The 22,070-nt window shown below is 36.1% G+C and overlaps 1 pseudogene; it reads left to right on the forward strand.

The window, feature by feature from the left end:
* The first annotated feature begins 1,501 nt into the window (after window positions 1-1,501).
* On the forward strand, window positions 1,502-2,388 carry LOC141546455 (small ribosomal subunit protein uS5 pseudogene; annotated as a pseudogene).
* The last annotated feature ends 19,682 nt before the right edge of the window (window positions 2,389-22,070 follow it).

Below are 22,070 nucleotides of genomic sequence, written 5' to 3' on the forward strand. Positions count from 1 at the left end.
CTTGCTTTTTATTCTTTTCCTGAGAAGAGACAAACACCACAAAAGTTCTTTAGAATAATGTATTCTTTCCCCTCCTTTGCTCTAAGATAGTGGATAAATCAACAAAGGCAACAAGAAGCATTTATGTTCCAAGCACTGATTCTTTTTTTCCCTAAGACTCTATTAGCATTCATTTTGTTTCATCTTCTTGAGGATCTTGATCAATTGATAATCATTACAACAAAGCAATCTTTTCATTTTCTCCTAATTGATTATATATCCCTCTTATCATAGTGACTGTTCGAAACAGCTTTCCACATCGCACTTGCCTTAACTATAAAGTTATTTAATGTAATGTCCCTCTGCTCTCTTTTTCCACTTTTGAAACTCCCTAACATAATTTCTTCTTATCCTCTTTCTTCCAGTCTCTTATGAAGAGTTTGCCTTTTAAGATATGACCTAAATAGTCCCATCCCTTTACATGAACTCTTGTGCCCAAATTCTCCAATCTTCTCCACCAATATCATCTCAACATAACTGACTCATTCCCACACTCTTTATGTATAATTCTTCTAACTGAATTAATAATGATAAAATTCTTATGAGTCATAATTATTACCTTCCTTTATAAGAATGCAAACACTAGCCTATTGTTCCCCTTATGATTCCTCTTTCATATTTATCCTTTTGTGCTTTTCTTGGGTCTTTTGTATGAAAGTCAAATTTTCTATTCAGCTCTGATCTTTTCATCAGGAAGATTTGAAAATAATCTTTCATTATATATCCTTTTTTCCCAAAAATACCACTATTATATTTCACTTAATTTAGTTTTTCATCTTTTCCTGTTGTGTGCTTTCTAGAGTCCCCAGGTTGGGGTGACAAACTATGCTTTCTAGATCCCCCACACTTGGGTGCCAAAATACACCATCCAGACTAGCTCTCTGGAGGATCTCAGTACCAGCCGAGTCCTTGGTCTTATTAGAGAAGTTATAAGGTGAGGCTCACCTGGCTGGTCAAACATGGAGTCCATTTATTCCAAATTCTCTTACCCTTATATACCCTAATACCTTTATATAACCAAAGCAACACTGTGCATGCACTAACTATAAACTGTGCATGTGATTCCACATAAACAACTTGCTATTATATGTAGCTTTTTTTTTTGCCACCTGATATCACTCTGCTTCAATCACAACACAGGTTGTCACTGCCCCCTGACTTCTCAGGAAGACCGAGAGCCCTTAAGGGAGACAGGAAGCCAAAGCGACATTGTCAGCAGGTTCCCTCTGAGCTGAAGGGTCTCACCCAGAGTTCCCTCACTATCTGTGGCCTTCTGCATCTCTCCCTTTCTTTTGTTTTAATTGAAGCAGGTATATATAAGTGGTTAAATCCATCAGCATGGGAGGAATCAACAAGCAAGTAGTAATATCACACAGGCAAGTAGTAATATAACAAACAATATGAATAAACAAGATACTATAAAAGACTTCTGTGACCTTCTACTTCTAGTGAACACCACCAAATGGCGGACGACGCCGGTGCTGCGGGAGGAGCGGGAGGCCCCGGGGGCCCCGGAGTCGGAGGCCGGGGTGGCTTCCGCAGTGGCTTCGGCGGTGGGGGCCGAGGTCGGGGCCAGGGCCATGGTCGAGGTCGGGGACGTGGCCGCAGGGCCCGAGGAGGAAAGGCCGAAGACAAGGAGTGAGTTCCTGTTACTAAGCTGGGCTGGCTAGTGAAGGGCATGAAGATCAAGTCTTTGGAAGAGATCTACCTTTTCTCCCTTCCTATCAAGGGGTCTGAGATCATAGACTTCTTCTTGGGATCTTCATTGAAAGATGAGGTTCTAAAGATCATGCCTGTGCAGAAACAAACTAGAGCTGGACAACAGACCAGGTTCAAGGCTTTTCTGGCCATTGGCAACTATAATGGCCACGTTGGCCTGGGTGTCAAGTGCTCCAAGGAAGTGGCCACAGCTATTCGTGGTGCCATCATTCTTGCCAAGTTGTCCATTGTTCCTGTGATATGTGGCTACTGGGGGAACAAGATTGGCAAGCCTCACACAGTGCCCTGCAAGGCCACTGGGCATTGTGGATCAGTTCTAGTGCGCCTCATTCCTGCCCCTAGAGGTACTGGCATTGTCTCAGCTCCTGTGCCTAAGAAACTCCTAATGATGGCTGGAATTGATGACTGCTACACTTCTGCAAGAGGCTGCACTGCCACTCTAGGCAACTTTGCTAAAGCTACCTTTGATGCCATTTCCAAAACATACAGCTATCTAACCCCAGACTTGTGGAAGGAGACTGTGTTCACCAAGTCTCCCTATCAGGAATTTACTGACCATCTTGTTAAGACTCATACTCGTGTGTCTGTCCAGAGGACCCAGGCAGCTGCTGTGGCAACTACATAATGGTTTTTTTTTTGTTTGTTTGTTTTTGGTTTTGTTTTTGTTTTTTTAATAAACAAGGAATAAATTGAACTATGCCTGTTAAAAAAATAAATAAATAAATAAATGAAAAATTAAAAAAAATTAAAAAAAAAGACTTCTGTGAGTCCCAGAAGGAAGGTGTAAAAAATAACTATCAATTCACAACCACACATACACCTTCTTCAGCAGCCAAGAGATAGTCCAAAGCCATCTTATTGTCCATCCCTTCATGTGTCAAGGAATCTAATGATTCCTGCAGGTTTTGAAGTCCTGTATCAGTCTAATTAACAATTATTTTTGATGTTCATGAGTCAACTGCCATACACGTAGGGCTAAACACCATGCTCTTTCAGTGGCAGACACAATCAGAGATGGAACCATCTGATGTTTCTTGGGTCTCCTTTCAAGGGTCTGCTCTGTCTTTCTCTGATGGATAAGGTGAATACGGTTCACTGGCATCTATCTGATTCTTTCTCCATCTGCAAAGACACAAGCAAATCCTTTGCCCCAAGCAGTTAGTCTGTCTGGTCCCTTCCATTCACTATTCTCTGGATCTCTGCACATCACCTGGTGATTAACTAAAGATAGTGGAGCTGCTTGCATGGACACTGCCCTTCTGGTGGGTTATAAAACCTGTCTGCCAGAGCCAGGATATCTTTGTCAAAAATCAAAAAATTAATAATATAAAGAGTTAAGTTTAGAAGTTCTCTGGGGTTACCTATGGCTCCCCCTTTCTTTTGTTTTTGGAGGGGCATCTTGATGACTCTGTTTCTCCTCTCTACTATTGTCTGTCTTTGAGGATTAAAAAGTATGCCAGTAGTGTGTAAAATCTGATACTGTGCACAAAACTGTGCAAAATGTTTAGAAGCATATGCAGGTCCATTATCTGTTTTTATTGCTTATAGCACACCCATAATTGCAAAAGCTTGTAAGGAATTCAGTGACCACTTGGGCTGTCTCTTTTGCTATAGGTATTGCAAAAGTGAATCCTGAAAAAGTGTCTACTACAATATGGATAAAAGACAGACAATCAAAAAGATTTATAATGGATCACATCCATTTGCCAAATTTCATTAGGTCTAAAACCAGGAGGGTTTTTCCCTGAAGGGTGTGTAGAAGTGTGGAAAGGAAGGCAAGCTGGACAGTCTTTTACTATTCTCCTAGCTTCCTTTTTTTGTAATCTCAAATTGCAAACGAAAAGCACGCACAACCTGATAGTATTTAGAATGAGATTCTTGGGCTGCCTGAAATGAAGGCTATCTGCCTTTGAATTTCCATAAAAAATAGTTTCTAGAAGTGCCGTATAAGAGTAGAAATGCAAGATATAATACTTACCTACATGTTTTCTTACTTGCTTCTGATGCTCCTTAAAAAGCTGATATATGTTAGAAGCTACAAGTTTTATTTGGGCTGTGGCAATTCTTTGTACCACACTTACTGAATAAGCTGAACCAGATATTATATTTTCATCTCCTGAGTAATAAGTAAGAACTAGCATAATTGCATATAACTCATTCTGTTGAGTGGACTGAAAGGAAGTTCTTACTACTCTTTTATAGCTAAGGAGAATATGCAGCACAAATGCTATGTTTGGATGCATCTGTAAAGATAGTTGATCCTTTAAGAGGAACTTTAGAAACTTTTTCTTCAAAAATCCATCGCCAATTATGTAATAGTCAGGTTATCTTTAAGGTGGCCCTATGTGTAAAATTTGAAGCTGTGGCCAATAAAATTTGCCACTCCAGGTGGTTTCACAGCATACATTAATTTGTGCATTGGCATAAAAGGTGTATATTTTGTTAGGTCTTATCCAAGATAATTGATTTATTCACTTAATGGCTTTTAATAAGATTCTAGCCACAAGCACTGGGTAAGGAGTAAGTATGGCTTTGTTCTAGTTGTGCTGGGAGGTTCATCCACTCTATCACACTGTCTCCTTGATAAAGGACTGCTGTGGGTGCCTCTTTTGTAGCAAAAACTGATATTTCCAAGAGTTTTTGGGTGACTCTTTCAACCACATTGGATAAAGCCAATTCAACCTTTCTCAGAGCCTCTTGAGCTTCTTTTGTAAGTTATCGTGGTAAGTTTAAAGCACTGTTTCCTCTTAAAACGTCATATAATGGTTGCAATTGATAGATAGTCAAGCCTAACATTGGATACATCATTGGATATTTCCTATCAATTTCAGAAAGTCATTAAAGGTGTTGATTCTCTGTTCTTAAACAAAGTTTTTGTATCATAAGCATCTTAGGGTGTTCATATCCTAAATATTGAAAAGAGCGTGCCTTTGAATTTTTCCTGGAGCTGTGTGCACTTTGTAGTTCTTTAGTGTTTTTATGGTCTTTTATAGATATGCTTCTAACATTTGCTCCTCGGATGCACATTTCAAGATTTCATCCATGTAATGTAATAACATAACTTTTGGAAATGCTTTTCTTAATGGAGTAAGAGCAGCAGCCACATACATTTTCATGTAAAGCTATTTTTCATTCCCTGTGGCAAAACTATCCATTCAAATCTTTTATAAGGCTCAGCTAAATTAACACTAGGCACTGAAAAGGCAAATCTTTTCATATCCTCCTTATCTAGAGGATATGAATAGAAACAATCTTTAACGTCTATGACCCAAAGAGGCCATTCTCTAGGCAAATGAGTAGGAGATGGGAATCCAGGTTGAAGAGTTCCCATAGTTTCCATCTCTTCATTTACTTTTCTTAAGTAAGTCAACATCCTCCATTTTCCAGATATCTTTCTTACAATAAATACTGGGGGATTCCAAGGTTGTAATTGTCTTTGGTCAAGTTGCTCCTGTATTATATCTAATAAGGCCTGAATTTTTTCACTGATTAAGGGCCACTCTTCTACCCACACTGGTATATTAGTTTTCCATTGGATGAGGATAAGTATAAGGGCTGTCAGGACTTCATCAGAGGTCCTGCCTAAAAAGCTAAAGCATTGGATAGTAATTCTAAAATGTCTATTCTCTTTTGTCTTGTTTTGGGACTTAAGAGGACAAAACTGTGCTGAAGGGGCTAGTGGTGTTATTGTCCCTCGCAGTCCTCCCTTCCTGTCAATGCAGGTGGAGTCGGGAGGAGGATCTGGAAGCAGAGGATATCCCAAAGGACCATGCTTAGGCTTGGGTGGAAGTGAAGATGGGCTGAGAAACAAAGAAGCACCAGGACTCTCAAACCTCCCAGGGCAGTCCTTATCTCCCTTCCTGCTTGCCCAACTCTCCATGCCCCTCAAACCTCCTAGAATAGTAACAAACTATAAATATACAAAATATGAAAAAAGACTTCCTTAACTCCTTCTAAAGTCCTCTGCAATTTGACACAACTGAAATTACCTCTCCAAAGTTATCAATGATTTTTGTAATAGTCACATCTGATGATATTTTCTCAATCCCAATCTTTCTTGACCTGTGTGTGGAATATGAGGCTATTGATTACCTTTTCTGAATTTTTGTTTCTGTTTTCTATTGATTTTCCTAGCTTTGTGACTATACATTCTCAATCTCATTTTCTAAATCATCATCCATGTCATGTTCCTTAACTGTGAATTTACACCTAAGTCTTTATCCTGGACCTGCTTTTTCTTTTTTTCTTATTTATTCTAACTAGTGACCTCATTATCTCCTATGAATTTAATTATCAGCTCTATAAAAATGGCTCCTATATATCAATCTTATCTATACATCAGGCTTGTGCTTCTCTAAAGCTCTAGTCACATATCTCTAAGTCTGTTGAATACTTCATACTGGATGTGAGGTATGCATTTCATATTCTATTGTCCTATCCTGTCTCATTGTCTTTCCAGCAAAATCTATTATCTCTTCCAAACTTCCATGAGTATTAAGTGCTAGGCACCCAGTTTCATGATTTCATTGTTACCTTTGATTTCATCCTTGTCTTTTACCTCAAAAATACAATCAATTTCCAACTCCTCTCTGAATGAAGTTTTTTTTCTTGCATTTTCTGCTATTTTCCCCTACAATTACTTTATTTTCTTTATACACTTTTGAATATACCTATATATGTGCATTTTATTAGAATGGAAGCTCGTTAAGCTTTCTTCCTTCCCTCTTTCCTTAAGCAGGATTTTTTTTGTCTTTGTATCCTTAGTGCCTAACATATAATAGATGATCAAATTAATGCCCAATTGGTGATCAGCTTCTACTGTCATCAATCTTTCCTTCTCAGATGTACCTTTTTCTAGTATATGAACATGCTAACTTCTTAAATGATCATTGTACATCTCTCTTCCCCTTCCTTGCTGAAAATTTCTCAATAAGTAGTCTACATTTACCAACTCTTACTTCTTTATCACCCACTCACTTTGTGATTTCCTTATGGCTCTATCCCTAACAATCTATTAAAGCTGCTGTCTCCAGGATCACCAATGACCTACATCTTATGAATCAATTGTATATGGACAATTTCAATAGACTTTAGCTGCCCTTATTCTCCTTTAACTTTTTAAGATCATTTGACATTGATATGAAAAGGTGCTCCAACTCACTATTGATCAGATAAATGCAAATTAAGACAACTCTGAGATACCACTACACACCTGTCAGATTGGCTAAGATGCCAGGAAAAGATAACGATGAATACTGGAGGAGATGTGGAACTGTGAACAAACCCAGCCATTCTGGAGAACAATTTGGAACTATGCTCAAAAAGTTATCAAACTGTGCATACTCTTGACCCATCAGTGTTACTATTGGGCTTATATCTCAAAAAAAAAGATGTTTTGCAGTGTCTAGCTAGGCTTTGGTCATTTTTCATAACTCATTCATCAAAAAAACAGGATCTACTTAGTCTTGCCATCTGCCCTGTCACTGTTGGAATATTTAAATTTTCTTTCATTGTTTTTGGCTCGAAATTCAGTAATCGAATGAACATTTTCATTGGAAATTGTGTGACAAATCAACTGTTCTATTGATCCATTTGGAATTTCTGGGATTAGTCTAGACTAAAACTTCCTTCCCTAGCCAACACTTTGCTACATTTGTATTATCATCCTAACAGAATGTAAGCTCTTCGGAGGTAGAGACGGTCTCACTTTTGTATCTGCATCTTTGGCTCCTAGCATAGTTCCTAGCACATAGCAGATGCTTAATATAATCTCATTCATTCATTCATCTCTGTGTCTATTACTATGATTCATAGAAGCAGCATGTAGCAGTACAGAGAGTACTCATCTCAGAGCCAGAAATTCATGTTCTAATTATAGCTGTTTGGGGCTTAGTTTTATCATTTCCAAAAGGAAGGTGTTGGATTATAAAGATTCTTTGATTGTGAGGTTCTTTTTCACAATCCTCCTGCTTACAGCTCTACAGTTTGTCATGCTCTCCTGCACTTATATAGCAAGGAGAATAGGAAACAATTATTTGGTTACTTCTTAAGAATATATTGCAAGGAGTGGAGAACACATACAATAAAGAGGAATTGGTAGTTGGTTTTTATTTTTAGAATGTTCATGAAATAAGTTGATTTAGGAAGACTTAGTCTGCCAAGAATTTTGGAGCTCAATTGAATATAGGATAGGAGGTTAGTTTCCCTTTCTGGAAATTATTCTTGTTCAGAGGAGCATTTGTATCACTACAATAGTCACCTTTCTGAAGCAAGAAGAAAGTTGGGCTTGACAAGTTTTGATGAACGAGAATCTATTGGTGGGGATTCAAGAACTCAATCTTATTTTGGATTAAAGAGAGAATATCCTATCCCACAGGATGCTATATTAGATAGAGATTTTTTTCCTACAAAGCAATAATAAAAAGAAATCTCAAATATGAAAATCTGTTACTCTATGACAGGCCAAAATGAGGCAATATATATAAAGTGCTTCCCAAACCTGAAAGTACTATGTGAATGTGATCTATACATATAAAAATATTCATTCCATAGAAATCCAACAAAATTCTCAAAGCCCAGATTTTATTTCTATTAATGATAATGGTGTATTCTAGTTGCTCAGTTAATAAGCAGTGTTTCCTATGGGTCAAACACCATGCTAAGCACTGGGGATAAAATGAAAGAAAAAATAGGACCTGTGACCTCAAGGAGCTTACATTCTAATGGAGGAGACATCATATAGGTATATATCAGAGGGGAGAGAGAGAGAGAGAGAATAAAAGGAAGTAACTTGAGGGAGGGGGAAAAGATCTCTTGCAGAAGGTGGAATTTGAACTGAGTCTTGAAGTCAAGGATATGGAGATGACATATTTCATTGATAGAAATTCTTTCTAGAATTAGGAATAATAGATACAAAATCCATACATTCACATTGCTGAGACTTCTTCTCTCCTAATCAGACAAGAGAGGTTGGAGTCCTGGGCTTCCAGGAAGCAGTAGTCGTCCCTAACTATATTATGCCATGCATTAGAGATACACAAACAATGACTTTCTTCTAGTCCCATTGCAGTTGTATAGGAAGCTAATGGCAAGAAGAAAAAGTTTGCAAAGAATTAGATCCTAAAGTTGAGAGTGAACCTCAACTGTAGAATGGCTGAGCAATGTATGGTAAATGAATGTAATGGAATACTAACATACATGGAAGGTGCTGATTTCAGAGAAACCTAAGAAAACTTCAAATTTTATCACCACCATACTGCTAACTCAGCTTTGAATACTCAGCTTCTTTCCACCTCTCTTTCTTCCCTTGCCTCTGATTGGAAATGGAGGATAGAGCACTAAACTTCTACCAAAGCTGTTAGCAATTGGGCTTAGCAGCTCACTTTCCACTTTCTATCTGCAGTTCTATTTGGCTTGAACACCATGAAATAAGATGCTTTTGTGCTGGGTATCCCTTGGTGTCCCCTTCTCCCTTACCTATAACTTCCACTTCCTTTCATAAATTCTGTCATCAGACTGGAAGCTCTTTGAGAGTAAGAGTGCCTTTCTTATGTGTTATTCCAGCACCTAACACGATGCATGGCACATTGAAGTCACTTAATAAAAAGTTAATTGAATTAAATTGAAGATTTGTATGAACTGATGGCTAATGAAAAGACCCAGGAGAATAAATTATGCTATGACAATATCACTGTAAAAATATATGACATTAGGGCAGCTGGATGGCACAGTGGATAGAGTGCTAACCCTGAATTCTGGAGACTTGAGTTCAAATCTGGCCTCAGAAACTTAACACGTCCTAGTTGTGTGACCCTGGGCAAGTCATTTGATCCCAATTGCCTCAAAAAAAAAACAAATAAATACATATTTTTAAATTTTTAAAATTTATATTTACATACACACACACACACAACACTGAAAGAATCAATAATCCTGATAAATGCAATGACCAATTATAATTCCAAAGGACCAAAGATAAAGAATACTACTTACTTCCTGACAAAGTTAGACTCAAGATACAGAAAGAGACAAACATTTTTGAACATTGATAATATAGGAATCTGTCTTGCTTGACTATGAATATCATTAACAAAGGTTTTCCTTTCCTTTTCTTTTCTTTTCTTTCCCATGGTGGGGAAGGGGGAGAATCAGAAGAGAGAAAATATAAAAGCTTAACTTAAAAAAAAAAAAAAAAAAGTCCCACATACACTAAAATATTTATAGCAACACTTTTTGTGGCAGTAAAAACTGGAAACAAAATGGATGCTCACTAATTGAAGAACAGCTAAATAAAATGTGATATATGAATGCATTAGAATATTATTATGCTATAAAAATGATGAATACATAGAAGCATGAAAAATTCATTATTATGCTATAAAAATGATGACTACATAGAAGCATGAAAAAATGCATGAACTTATACAAAATAAAGTGAGAAACAGAAAAAGTATATAAATTATGACTGTGAAAATGGGAAAATGGGAAAAATAACAACAAAACAATCAAAACTAAATTCTATGGCTGCTAGGTGGCATAATGGATAGACTGCTGGACCTGGAATTCAGAAGGCCTAAGGCCAAATTCTACCAAGTTCTCTGACTGGATAAATCATTGAAGCTTTGCCTCTCTCAGTTTTCTCATCTACAAAATGAGGAAAATAATAATGATACCTATCTTAGGATTGTAATCACTATGAAATGAAGATTTGTGAAGTATTTGCAAACTTTAAAGTGATAAACAGATTCTACTTATCTTCATCATCATCATCATCATCATCATCATCATCATCATCTTAAGTAGGGTTGATCCTAAAGGTATCTTTCCCCACTCCACACACTTCTTAGCAAAGGTAGGAGACTGTGGATATAAAGTACTGAATATAACATCAGACTTTATTCAAAAATGAATTAGTTTTTTCCCAATTCTTTTCTCTCTATTTAAGAAAAATTATTATAAGGATGGTTTTCTAGAAAGACCTTATAAAGGGATATAGCAGGAAATGTAGGTAAAGAAAAAACTAAAATAAAAATACAATTTTATTATATTTGAATGATATATTTAATATTTACATGGTATATTCATCCATTCAGTTAATATTCATCAAATTCCTACATCATCAATCATGGCATCTTCTTCACCTAGGTAGTTACAGGTGGCTCTGAATTGCAAAGATTTCTGTTGTAAGGATCCTTTAAATGGGCAGGCACAGCACAACAGGAGATTTGAGTGGCCCAGAAGTAATCTCTGTGGATATAGGACTGCCCTGTGGGTGGGATCCTGGCCATATTGAGATATCTTCATAATGGTTGACAGCTCTCTCGCTGGTTGGCTGTGTGTGTGACCTCACAGGCCCTTTATAAGCCCACTGCAGACAGCAGTCGCTCTCTTAACCTGGCTCCCTAACCAGGGGTAGTCAAGCCAAGCTGATGGATAGCTGAGAGGTAAGGAGTTTGGTAGTGAACACGTGGGTCTTCAGACCAGGTGTTCACTAGGGAGTTAACAAGTCAGGGCATTATGTGAGTAGGTATAATAAAGGCTTTTAAGATTACACGTGGCTGTTCTTGAGCACGCTATTGGTTATTAAACTATAGATTCAAGAGATCGTGGCCAGAGACCTTTGAAGGCCTCAGAAGAGGCAAGCCGGGTAGAGTTGACACTGCAAAGCTCAGTGGTCAAAGGTACTCTGTTGGGCCTAGGACAGACTGGTAATAGTAACTGCTAGGAGGGCATGTTACATTCTGTCAGTACCCAAACTTCTCAATATAATCAAAAGAACATGGGGGCAGCTAGGTGGTACAGTGAGTGGATAGAGCACTCAAGAGGACCTGAGTTCAAATCTGGTCTCAGATTAAGCAATTGTTTTATACTGTAGAAAATAAATAACTGATCTACATTGTACATTAAAAACCTTTCCAGAAAGGACTCTCAGTGGGAAACGAGGCATGAGTCACTCCTAAGCTGTTGTAGTATAATTTAGTATAATAAACCAGAGAATATAATAACAAGAGGGTATAATAAACCAGAGGATTTGAGAAGACCCTCCCTCTTTGAGGTCCAATGAGTCCATAAAGCTTGTAGTATAGATCTTTGCATTTATATTCTATGACTATAAAGACAGGATAGAGCACCAGCCCTGAAGTCAGGAGGACCTGAGTTCAAATCTGACCTCAGACACTTAACAAACACTTCCTGGCTGTGTGACTTTGGGCAAGTCACTTAACTCCAATTGCCTCAGCAAAAAAAAAAAAAAAGGTTCTAATCTCAAGGTCTGAGGGCCAACCATGGGCAAGTCACAGTCTTATTTCCCTCCATTTGTCATCTGGAGATGACTGGAGAAAGAAATGGCAAACCACTTTAATATCGTTATCAAGAAAACCCTAAATAGTGTCACAAAGAGTCAGAAACAAGTCAAATAATTAAACAAGAAGTCATTTAGAGGTAAGGGAATTGGAAGGAAAAAAATCACCTGAAGATTTACAAAGCACTTTCTCCCCAGCCACCTTCTTGAGTGAGGCAGTTCATGTTTTATTATGCCTACTGATCAAATTCCAAGTTTATTCTTCTCTAAGCCACCCACATACCCCTGAATGTCAGCCAGCTGCTACCAATTTCCTGAGAATTATGTATATAGGATCAGAGCCAAAGGCTATAGGGCTTAAGGCATATGTTTCCAAAGAGAGGTAGGTTGTATGGTCCCACACTATCTGGAGGCAGCGTAGTATTTGTCTGACCTTAGTGAGAATGGGTAAATGAATATAAGGAAGTCTGGGAACCTGACTCCTCGGACAATCAAAAGGGCTCTATCTAGAAAACTTCATTCAAGAGAATAATAATAAATGTTTGGAAATATAGCCTAGAAGCAAAAGTTAAAGGGGAAAGGCAGTAAGAGTGGGAGTGAGGAGGAGCTGGATCCTTAGTTAAAACTTTATCTCCTGCACATCCTATCTGCCCTGAGAAGGATATAATCATATTGCCAATTGAACAACAGCCAAGATGAATTCCCTGCCAAAATCTTTGCTAACTAAAGCCAGATCCTTATTGACTGCAGAATAACAGGAGCTTCTTCCTTGAAAGTTTTGCTTGCTTTCAATATAGATGACAGAATTGAGTTGGTTATTTTTTATCTTTTTCTTTCTAGGTTTTGTCTGCACTTAATTGAGATGACTAATCCATTCATTTTAGTTATTTTGATAACCACATTATTGAGTCAGTATGAACACTGAAAGCTATAAATTCATTCCTCTTGAGGCTGTACTTCTCATTTTCCGGACTTTCTCAATTAGGTTACCATAAAAACCTCTTTATCCTGTAAGTTCATTTTATCCCTGACTTTCATACATTTGAAGTACACTCCACTCTCTCCCTAATTGGCTAGTCCCTCACAGAATCTCCATGACCTACCTGTTTCTTATTTTTTTTTAATTTATGGAATAAAACAAGCATTTCCATAACAGTACAATGAGCCCATGAAACTGCAAATCTGCCATACATAACTTGCTATTCCTTTCAAACAAATATACCACAAAATTATCATGCAAATGTCTTTTTTTTCTTCCCTTTCCCCACCCATAAGATCAGACTAGGTATATCTATGTACAAATTATTCTAACTTCTATTTATCAGTTCTTTCTCTGGCTGCAGATAGCATCTTTCTTCATATGTCCTTTATAGTTAGTTTGAGTATTTATAATATTCAAAATAGCTTCTTTGCTCAAAGTTGTTCTTAAAGCAATATTGCTATTACCATATACAAAGTTCTCTTCATTCTACTCATTTCTCTCTTCATTATTTTATGCAAATATTTCAATGTTTTTTCTAAAATGATTGGGCTCATCATTTCCTACAGCACAGCAGAATTTCATTACAATCACATATCACAACTTGTTCAGCTATTCCCCAGTTGATGAGCATCTCAGCAATTTCTAGTTATTTGCCACCACAAATGGGGTCTTCCATAAATATTCTAGAATATATGTTATTTTCCCTTTCCCTAATCATATTTAGAAATAAACCAATCAATGGTATTGCTGGACCAACGAGCATATTTTAATAATTCTTTGAGCATAATTCCAGATTGTTCTCTATAATAATTAGATCACTTCACAATCACAATTTCACCAAGAATTAATTACTGTCCCAATTTTTCCACAACTTCTCCACCATTTGTCACTTTCTGGTTCTATCATTTTAGTCAATCTGGTAGGTATAAAATTATGTCTGAATGTTGTTTTAATTTTCATTTTTCTAATCAATAAAGAGAGTATTTTTATATAACTATATTGTTTTAATTTCTTCATTGGAAAACTGCTGTTTATTTCCTTTGACACTTAAAAGCAATTAAACAACAACATTACATAATTCAGCAATAGTGAGGTTTTTTTTGTAGTGTTTTATAGAATTTTATACTCATCTAACATGGTTGTGACTATAATCAAGACAGATTAGGAAGGAGAAGCTAGGAAAGTTAGAATTAACAGAAAACTAAGACAAAAATTGAAGGATATTTTAACAGAATCTGGCTCCAATACTATCTGTTGCCAACATAACTCTATACAACCCTCTAGTGATAGTTTCCAGGTTCATAGTAAAATAGAGCTCCCAGCCCAGTATCAGGACTATCTAGACATGTTTAATATAATTGAACCAGAGAAGTTGCACCTAGTCCCTAAGTACTTGACTATAAGATTATTTCTAGATTTAGACAGCCCAATAAAACTTGGATTTGAGAGAAACAGTTCCTCCAACCTTTTCTTTGCAAAAACAGATGCCTAGTTCAGATTGTTAAAGACTAGGAGATTACAATTGACCCATGACTTTGTATGCAAGTCCTCAGCTACCTGCAGAATGAACCCATCTTAGATATTACTTGGATATTACTCCCCATTTTCCTCTCTCCGAAGTGATTTCATTTCCTTCTAAATGAAAAATTTCATGAAGGAGCAAAATTGCCCCTGTTTTATACCTCAAAACCCTTTATCTTATTTATTTATTCTCTCCTTTGTTCCAATAACTCATGATTTTATCCACTTTGATTTCCTCCTAGAACTTTCTGCTTTCACTATTATTGCTTCCCTTTCTCTCTGTTTCAACTTGATCTTTCAATCTACTACAAATATAGAGCTTTCTCAATTAGGCATACCATAAAAACCTCTTTATCCTGTAAGTTCACTCCACTCTCTCCCTAATTGGTTAGTCCTTCACAGAATCTCCATATCATAAAGCCATAAGTGACCTTCAACTTTATGTGAGCTTACTATTTCATCAAGGTATTTTCCTAAATTTCTTATCTTTCCTTGTCAAACTTGATCCCTAATAAAAAAGGGTCATCAATACTATCTGCCTCTTCTTCCTCAGTATCTATTCTGATACACTTGCATCAGCACTCTACCTCTCAATTTGTTCTTTCTAAAGTGATTAGTGATCACTTTACTACAAAATGAGATGACATTTTCAAAGTCTGTCACCTCTTTTATCTTTCTCTAGTTGTTGACACTAATCACCCCTCTTTTCTTCAAAATGTTTTCTTCTTCAAAATAACTTTGTCTCCTTCTGTCTGGTTAATGTTCTAATCAATCATTTCCTGCCCATTTATCAAGGAAGTTCAAGGCATATATTGGGTCTTCTCTCTTTTCATTGTTCTCATATCCTATGAAAGAGGATCTCCTTAAAGAAATTGTTTAGTCAGTGAGAGACTAATATTTTTTGTTTGTTCTTGCTATTTAATCTTTAAAATATCAATTTTTAATTCAGTGCATTTTATCAAACAAGAGTTTAAATAATGTTTATTATATATTATATACAGTTATTATAACTATATATTAAAATCCCAAATTAGGCTTGTAAATATTTTATTTGTATACCTATTTTATATATCTGTATACAAAATAGGTATACAAATAAAACATTCACTGATAATAAATCATAAAGAAATTCATCTTAAAACTTCTTTGGTATACGTATAATTTTACCATTTATTAAAATCAAAAATAAATTTGCATACTAATGAGATTATGTATCTAATATATTAATGCCACTTAAATCCTACATTCTTCATCTTAATAGAACGTCTCTCGGAAGGCTTTCTAGAGGAAGTATAGGATCAGCAACTTAGATATAGGAAGGATTTTAAGTCATCAATTTCAACCCCTTGATTTTATAAATGATGAAAATAAGGCTCAAAAAGGTTAAATATTTTGCCCAAGGCCACACAGATAACATAAACAAAACCAGAATTTAATAGATACTATCTATCTGGCTGTTCTTTACATCTGGAATGCTCTCCCTCCTCTGCTCTGACTACCTGGCTTCCTTTAAATTTCTACTAAAATATCTTCTTTTTGGGGGAGTTGGGAGTCTTATCCAACTCTTATTATTCTAGTGCCTCCCCTTCTGGTAATTATTTCATATTTATCCTGTATATAATTTATTTTCATGTAAGTTTGTGCATGGTATCATTTCCCTTCCCATTAGATTGTGAAGTCCTTGAAGGTAGAGATTGCCTTGTGCCTTTTTCTGTATTCTTTGCACAGTTCTTGACATAGAGGTTCTTAATAAATGTTTATTGATTGGTTGAATAAATGTTTGTTAATTAGAAATTATGGTGATAAATGAATTAATGGCATTACTGAGCCCAGTCCAAGCCATATGTGCTACTTATTTACATTAATGAAAACCACAGTTGGAGAATATCATAAAAACACTAAAGCTTTGGAGAAGAAAGTTGAATCTGGAGGTGGGGAGGGGGGATGTTTACTGATATTTCCTTGTATCTTACTTTAAGATCCAAATCACTCTAAATCAGAATCTCCCACTCCTATTTCAGTTTTTCCACTTGTTGAAGCTGCTGGGATTTCGACACTTCAAAGAATTATTGGACACAACTCAGCTTGTTCAACTTCCAATTGTCCTATCTCCATGGAAAGAGAAAATATTTTTGCCTTCCCTCTGTGATTTACCTAATCTCTAACATGTGATAGACTTAGGACAGGAAAAAAACTATCAGTGTCAGTCTCTATGACTAGCAAATGATATATCTGGAAAAAAAAATTGTTCATTTGTTATTCTCTTTAACTGTAGATTCCCTGGAGTCCAAACTCCATCAATCTCACTATATATCTTTCAATTTTTTTTCAGTGTAATATTCCCAATTTTCTTCTTTTATTGAAAGATAATTACTTCACTCCTCTTCGATTTTTCCTTGAAAAAAATTTTCAATGTCTCAAACTTGTATAATCAAATTATGATATTCTTTTTACCTCTTACATACTTAGAAGCTCTGAAATCTATAAAAAGCCTCTTCTCAATTCCCCATCAAAATATCCCATGGCAACACTCCTACCTACCATAACTACTATTTCTTGAATATGAATTCAATTCACCTTTTTAAATTCCCATCTTAGTCAGAAGCTCCTTCTATTATCTATGTTTTTCTCTTGAGTTCCTAGAAATGTTGAGTAAGATTCTGAGAGAAGAAAAATCACTTCTTAAATATTTGGTTTGAAAATATAACAACATGAAAGCTGAAAAGTGTTTGCATAATTGCATCCTTTTATATAAAAAAATAATTCTCAGTGATAGTCACCTTAGATAATCCTATTTCTTGTAATGTGACTCCCTTCCTGGTGTGTAGTGGTCTATGAAACAGAATTTATTCTGAGGGTAGTTGAGATGAATAATGTTCTTTGCAATAAACTGAATCACTTGGGGGTATAATGACAATGAATATTTTAAAAGCATGGTACTCACGCAAAATTTTTCTTTTTAAAATATATTCTGTAATCAAAACTTAAGCATATTGTTTCATATTTGTTCCAGATTGTGTGTGTATATGTTTGTATGTTTTAATTTGATGCCATTCCTGCAAATAGTCAATTACCTAAAACAAATAGCAAAGAAGCTAGGTGACTAAGTCAATAAGATTTATGCATGTTCCATTAAAAAGTGTGGAACATGGGTAGAGAGCTAATCTTGCAGTCTGAAAGTCCTGAGTTCCAGTCCCACTTCAGCAAATGTATCTCAATATCCACATTTTTATATTATTTCCTTAAATAAGATTTTTTCTCCTCAAAATTATTCTGATAAGAGCAAGTTTTTAAAGACCTATATGTCTTTTCCAAGTGTTGCCATGCAGAGTACACTTTATGTTAAAATTCCAGATGCAAAATTACTTCAAACACTATCTCTGTTGTGGAAAACTAGATCTTGACAGCACAACGGAAAATAATAAACTTTGCTAAGGGCATAATATATTAGACAAAGGACTAAGCTGCTGTATCTATTCCTTTCTCTGCTGAATTTGAGAGAAATTCTTATTTGTGTAGGTATGAGTGCATATGCTGGATGTAGTAGATTCATAGTTCTTCTAGTTTTTCTCCCTCTATCCTTGCTCTTTCTTCATTTTGAACATTTTCTCCAATAACACAATTTGAAACACATTTGTCCCTGCCTCTTCTGGGGGACTTGCCATACTTATTCACATCCTCTCTTAAATTAGCTTCAACCAAAATGTGTGCTCAATAGCAGTGATACATTTTCTTTCCAAGATTTTTTAAATAAAACTTGCAAACCAAGTTCAGATAATTCAAATAGAATAATTAATCTTCATCCCTCTGGGAATACACTTACAATCAACATCAATCACCTGTGTAGGTGGCTATACTGGATTAGAATCATAGTATGATACAGTGAAATCACAGAAGGATTTGAATTCCATTTCTGCCATTTGCTACGCATTTGATCTTGAGAAAAGAATATTACCTCCTTCTGGGCACAGTCTTCTCTTCTCTTCAATAAAGAATTTGAATAAATCAATCAATCAATATTTATTAAGCACATCTTATGTGCTGAATACTAGGAATAAAAATAAAATGAAAAAAATAGTCTCTGCACATAAGGAGTTTGTAGGACCACTATAGCTGAAGAGGTAAAATAACCACTAGGAGTGGTAAGTACAAAATAGATTTGGGAGAGCCTTTGATTGTAAAATGATTCTATAAAAATATCATAATAGAGATTGAGTTCACAACATGAAACAATTATGACAAGATATCTATCACAGGTACAAAGGAGTGATATTTATTATGTGAATAATAAATCACAGGAGTCAACAAGGAAAGAGGTAAGTGAAACGGCAAACTGAGGACTTCTCAGAATAATAACTGCAGGAAATTCAAGACTCAGCACCAAGGATCTGTTAATCATTAAGGCTTTGAGAAGCAGAGCAAAAGACTTGCTCTTCTAGAAGAAATACCTGAGATAACTTCCTGGACCTTTTCTTTACTGCTCAGAGAAAAACATAACTAATTATTTAATGGCCTGGAGCTATTCAAGAAGCTCAAACTAGCTATCTCTATTTGTTGATTGAGGAAGCCTGGGGTAATGTAAGTGTCCTTGGTTATTCTAGAAATCTTCTAATTCCTATGGCTTAATGGATTACTTACCTCTAAATAAATATCTTTATTTTGAGGGATTATGTAGTTTCTCATGAAATTATTAACTAAGTTAGATTGAACCTACAACCTAAATTTAGTTTATAAAGGTCTGATGGGTTTGGAAAATTTGTAGAAACCTTATAGTAGATGCTCATACCAGCTCAAGTAAGCATTTGTAAACCTTGTAAAACCAACCACCACCATAAACTTAGGCAAACATATCTGCAATAAGTCAACTATATCAACCTGACTAGAATTTAGCAAGCCCATGCTACTTCCACTTGAGCAAGCATTGAGCAAGGTAGTGAAAATTAACTGGATTAGGGGAGGGGGTCATGAATTCTTGTGGTTTATGACTATATAATCGCCCTTAACTTCTGTAAAATAGGCTTCCTCTATCTGGAGAACTCAGTGAGTGGACCGCTCACTCCTCAAAAGATTCTAATAAATCTTCTCTTCTTCACTTTGAGCAATCTCTAAGTAGTCAGTTTGAATTGGGGCTTGCCGTACCACACAGAGGTTTTAACAATTAACAAGTTCCCTATTAACAATCAACCAGAAGGAAATTACTATTACAGAGAATGTCCCATGAGTGGGACTTCATCATTGATTACCAGGCTAAACTAACCTCAAAGGGAGTTAGCAAGAGAAGGGGATTACATCATTCATTGGTGAACCAACTCTTAAAGGGAGTTAGCACCCTCAAAGAGTTAGATAAAACAAGGAAAAAGACACCATTAATTGATGGGAAAGAAAGGAGAAGAAGGGGGAGGAGGAAAAAAAAGACACCATGAGGTAGGAAGCCATTGCAGGCTAACCCTAAAAGGCATTGAACAAAGACCTGTACCATAAGTAGGTCTCTATAGAGGAAACAAAACCTAGGGGTTTGACATCAAAACTTAACTTTCTGGTTGGATAAGCAGTGTTTCTAGGGTGGGACTATAATGAAAGTCCACTTAAAGAAAAAGCCTACTTAAGAACAAAAGGCTCAATTTAAGGCTTGCCCCAGAGAGTATTATAATCCTAACCAAGGTTCAGGTTGCCCTAATCCCCACCTAGCTACTCAGGGCCTCATCACAGCCTGTAATAAATTATAAAATGCGGATCTTGGATTGTAAGAGACTAGATCATCTGGCATACAATGTGAAGATCTCTACAAATTCCTCCCACATATACCCTACAGAGATTTGTCTTATCAGCCTGAGATTCCAACCTTGGAAGTTCAAAGATAAGTACTGTCTACTCTACACAATAAGATGTTAACATATTCCACAAGAGAATTAACACATTAATGTATTAAGAGTTTTGAATGCCTTATTACTATATCAGGAGGGTCAATGGGTAAGTGGAGGCAATCTCACTAACACTATCTTCCTGCTATTCACACACACACACCCCAAAAAAGACCTCAGACCCTTCTCTTTGGCTCAATCACTTGACTTCCTGCTATTCTCTCCTTCCTGAAAACCCTTCTCAGGTCTCAGATTGATGTTCTATTTTAGGTTAAGATATTGTCTACACAGTCAAATGATAATAAATTCCACAAGAAGAGCAATCCATTACCATATTAATAGCAATTAAAGCTCTATTAATATGTCAGAAGGATGAATGGGTGGGGGGGGACTGTCTCTTTAGCACTGCCTTCTCCGCCCCCCAAAAGACCTTTCAGAGAAGTTTCTTTTTGACTCAGTCTCCATTACCACTCTGAATAAAATCTGGAAAAGAATAATCCATGTTACCACTAATTATATCATGTCATACCACAGTGAAAATGAGAAAACTTACTTAAAATAGCAAGCATAGCTATTTTTTTAATTTTAAAATAATTTTCAAGTGTTGCCCATACATTTGGCACCAAACAAATCCTTTTCCCACTTCCTTGCTTTTAATGATCAGTTCAAGTTGGTCCAAAACACAAGGTGACTGTAGGGAATGTGTAATTATTGAAGAAACAACTTGTCCATTGCCACAAGAACACTGCATCTTCAAGATATGAAACTCATTCCTGCTACCTACCCATAGAGCTATGTCCCAGGAGGTCTGGAACAGCACAAATCTCATTTATTCTGCAAGTGCAAACAAAATGTCACAAGGGTCACAGAAATCTGTTGGTGTTACATTAATGATAGATAAGGCATCAGATTGTTGACTTCAGAAGAGACCCGAAAATGTTGTGACACAGGCTGGTGTCACAAGGTGTCTCAAAAGAATTTGCAAGCTTCAACCCATCTCTAAGTCAAGGGACAACAAAGTTTATTGTAATTATAATGCCAATTGAAATGGGCTAAGTTTCAAAAGAATTTAGCAAACCAAGAGAAAGGATATAGATTTACAGGACAAAGTTAGATCAGAGCGTCATGTTACTTTTTGGCTAATTTTATGACTTATACATAGATTTGAGAGGTGGTCTATTCACTATTGTCTCAGAAACTTGGTTTTATCACTGACCAATAGATCATCTATCTGATAGTCAGTAATGTTTGTAGGACTGTTGTAAGGCCAGAAAACTTTAGAATAATTGATAGATTATTAGAACAATAGTGCTCTTAAGTTAGAGGTCCTCGTGATCACTAATATTTATCTTCCCTAAAGTCTAAAGGAAGAAATATTATTATATTCCTAGGCCAGAAAACTTTTACAATCATTGTTTGATTATTTCCAAAGCAAAAAGAAGGCTCTAAAAAGAAAAAATTCAGGGCAAATATTAATGAGTAGAAAAAGTCATATTAGATTATGTGTATGGTAGGTTATGAAAAGGCACCATGTAAAAGATGATGAAATTATATACATATCTCCAGAACTGGTACATGCCTGGAATGAATCAACATGCTAGGCTAATACAAATTTGCCATTGAGGAAACTGGGGCAAACAGCAGTTTA

Source organism: Sminthopsis crassicaudata, chromosome 1 (assembly GCF_048593235.1).
Source record: "Sminthopsis crassicaudata isolate SCR6 chromosome 1, ASM4859323v1, whole genome shotgun sequence".
NCBI lineage: Eukaryota > Metazoa > Chordata > Mammalia > Dasyuromorphia > Dasyuridae > Sminthopsis > Sminthopsis crassicaudata.